The following is a 3,505-nucleotide window of genomic DNA, read 5'->3' as shown; positions in this document are numbered from 1 at the left end:
GGTGTGTCTGTGTGTGTGTGTGAGAGAGAGAGAGAGAGAGAGAGAGAGAGAGAGAGAGAGAGAGAGAGAGAGAGAGAGAGAGAGAGAGAGAGAGAGAGAGAGAGAGAGAGAGAGAGAGAGAGAGAGAGAGAGAGAGAGAGAGAGAGAGAGAGGAGGTTGGGGTTTTCCTCACACGTAAAGAAAAAAGACTTTTCTCTCTCCCGCACTCCATGACTCTATCCTTCTCTCTCTCTCTCTCTCTCTCTCTCTCTCTCTCTCTCTCTCTCTCTCTCTCTCTCTCTCTCTCTCTCTCACACGGGGGAACGTATCTGCGTAACGTACCTTTGAACGCAGGTGTCGACACTATGACGCCTGATATACGCCTCCTCTTCTTCTGGGGTAACCGAGACTCAGTCTAAGCTTGTCATGCATGACAGGTCATTCATAGGTGTCATGCATGACATTATTCATAGGTGTCATGCATGACAGATTATTCATAGGTGTCATGCATGACAGATTATTCATAGTTCATAAAAAAGGACTTCGTCATGAATGAAGGGATATGACAGGCGAGATGAGGTGGTGCAGGATGCCTGTTGTTGTTATTGTTGTTGTTGTTGTTGTTGTTGTTGTTGTTGTTGTTGTTGTAGGATTCCTGGTAGTGTAGGATCCTCAATGGTGCAGGATCTATAGTGGTGCTGGATGTCTGGTGGTGCGGGATCTATATCGGTGTAGGATCCTTACAGGTGCAGGATCCTTAGCACTGCAGGATCCACAGTGGTGTAGGATCCCTGTTGGTACGGGATTCTCTATATTGCAGGATCTCTGTTGCTGCAGGATGGAGCAGAAATGTTGGCGCAGGATCTCTACTGGTGCAGGAGGACCCACCCTCCACCTCCTCCTCCTGGTTGTGCACAGTTCTTAATGGCTCGGTGTGACGCCTTGCACCACCGGAAGACTAGTCATCTACGTCTCTATTGGCACCATCTGTTGCCACCATTAACCACTGAACACTGTAGTGAATTTGTCCTTCAGTGGAACTGATCCCGCTCCCCCAGACGGTAGGGGTTAAAAGTCCCACTAGATAACGACTTTAGGATGGTTGCAGGAGAGTGTCCTTCGGGAGTAGTTGAGCTGTAATTAGTGGTCAGCTTAAATGGCCTAACGACCTGGATAGAGCCAGTTAAAGCTCAGAGCAACGCAAGGTGTTTAGAAAAACACTCGTAGAGAAGAGGTATTTATCTACTTCGTCGTCATGACTGACCACTTCATACACAGACTCAAAGATGATAACAAAAGACATATAGAATCCCTACATTAAAGGGAAGGGTGGCTGTTCCTCCAACAAGATAACAGATGCTCGTTATCTTAACCCTATCAAGTTACTGATAACAGAGCCACAAGGCTAGATGATAAGAGCGCACCACCACAGGATAATTGATAACCAAAGTTAAAGAACTCAGCCCCTCAGATAAATGCATTCTAAGCCATAACCAAACACTATGAACTCGTAGCGTCAGCTAAATGCATTATTAGGCACAGGCATCAATATCTCTGATGCATAAATCATATGCTGAGTTACGGGTTGTCTCACACACACACTAATGATGAGAGTCCAGCGTTGGAATGATAATGTGAAATATCAGCATCAAACTCATTCTAAGTGGAGGAACCCAGCAGTAAATAACATCAGTAGTTACAAGGACCACGTACGTAACGACAAAGAATTCTTGAGTGTTTGTGTGACCACGGCTGGAGAACGTCTTAGCTAGCAAATAGTCGTTCAGAGCACATGAAATGTCATATTGGAATCCTGACTTAGTTACCGCGACCATAGACGGTGTGTCGAATGCCAGCCCAGCCCCAAACAGAGTCAGGCAACTCCCCAGTGAATGGGTTTAACGAAGCTGATTCGGAACTTCCCTCCCTCCTTTCACTATAGTCTGTAGAAGCCCATGTGAGACTCTGCGAATCCGTAAGTTTGACTCGACTTGCTTCGAGACAAAGGGTTCTCGAGGTGGGCCCCTTGTAGAGCAGACGATCGGCAGATAGTTGTAGTGAAGCGGTGATGCCGATGTAGTCAGTTGAGGCTATCGGACCTCAAGACATGCTTGTCGCTGTCGGGAGTTGGGTGATGTAGTGCGTTGATGTGGCGAACAAGGGTTGAAAGAAATAAGGGCACAGCAGGCAGGGCCCAGTAAAGTAAAGCTTCGTGCTGTACACTGATAGTGCTGTGATAGTAGACCGCAAAATAAGCGTAACACTGTAGAGTTGAATGATGAGTAGAGATGCCAGTGTGGCTTGTAGGTGTAGCTTGGATGGATGATAGACTCTGGATCGCCACGGGCAAGATCAAGTGAGCTGCCGGAAGGAGACTTACTCGAGCCCTCACGCTTTTCACTTCCCTCATAAACTTTTGTATCACCTGCAAAATATATTCAGATAGGAGTCCACGAGTCCACACCTTCTGACAAGCTATTCACATAAGAGAAGAAGATTAATGGTCCAAGAGCAGAAACCTGTAGTACTCCGCTGGTAACTTGAACCCGTTTTGAGAAGCGTCCAGAAGAATGCATCTTATATTCCCTTCCACTAAGATAGTCTAGCCATTGAAGGGGTGTCTCCATTATTTCTTCCTTGTGATCCAGTTTCTTGAATTATCCTCCCACGCGCTACGGAATCAAATACTTTCCAACAATGCACCCAGGCTTCTCTTTTGTATAATTCAATCTCTCGTACGAATCTCAGAAGTTCTCTTACCATGACATTTACCTGAAACCATGTTGTGGCTCACTAAAGTAATTTCTCCTCTGCGGGAAGCCATGCCTTTGCTTTCCGATTATCTTTTCCTGTATCTTACAGATCACACTCGTCATTCAAACCAATCTGTTGTTCAACATCTCTTCCCAGTCTCTTTTCTTATAAATGGGTGTAACGTTTGACCTTTCATGCTCCCTTACATTGCCTTACGACAGTGATATCCTCTTTGGTAGGTCGATAGGTTTATAAGGTGAAACTGTATAGAATCTTCAGCACATTTATTGAACATTCATTATAACCACGAGCCTTGTATGGTATTGGGGCCCTAGTGTCTTCCTCTGTGAAAACACCTCTGAACTTGTCATTCCGCCTTCAAATATCGTTACGCAATCTTCTACAACTCCTCCCCTAATTCCTCCAGTCTAATTTCCTCTTTACCATCTACTACTAATCCATCAGCATTTGTACAGATCACTCCGAGCCTAACACTACCATTACCTAGCATTCCTAACTTGTCTGCGGTGCTGACGAGGGTGTTCTGTACTCTTGCCTGATTTGGTGTCTCCCATTGTTTGCCATCCGAGTGTATTCTTTGCTTTTCTTCTTCTCTTCCCTAGGTCTATTATGTCTGATGAGTACTCCTGTGAAATCCACTCTGGTTCTAAGTTTCTTTGCTTTCCTAAATACCTCCAGGCCAGATAACTCCAAAACTAACTCAACCAAAATTGGTTTTGCTCTTGTCGTAATCATAACCACCAGTTGTTTC

The sequence above is a fragment of the Panulirus ornatus genome, chromosome 7 (assembly GCF_036320965.1).
Source record: "Panulirus ornatus isolate Po-2019 chromosome 7, ASM3632096v1, whole genome shotgun sequence".
Taxonomy (NCBI): Eukaryota; Metazoa; Arthropoda; class Malacostraca; order Decapoda; family Palinuridae; genus Panulirus; species Panulirus ornatus.
This window is presented reverse-complemented; position numbering follows the sequence as displayed.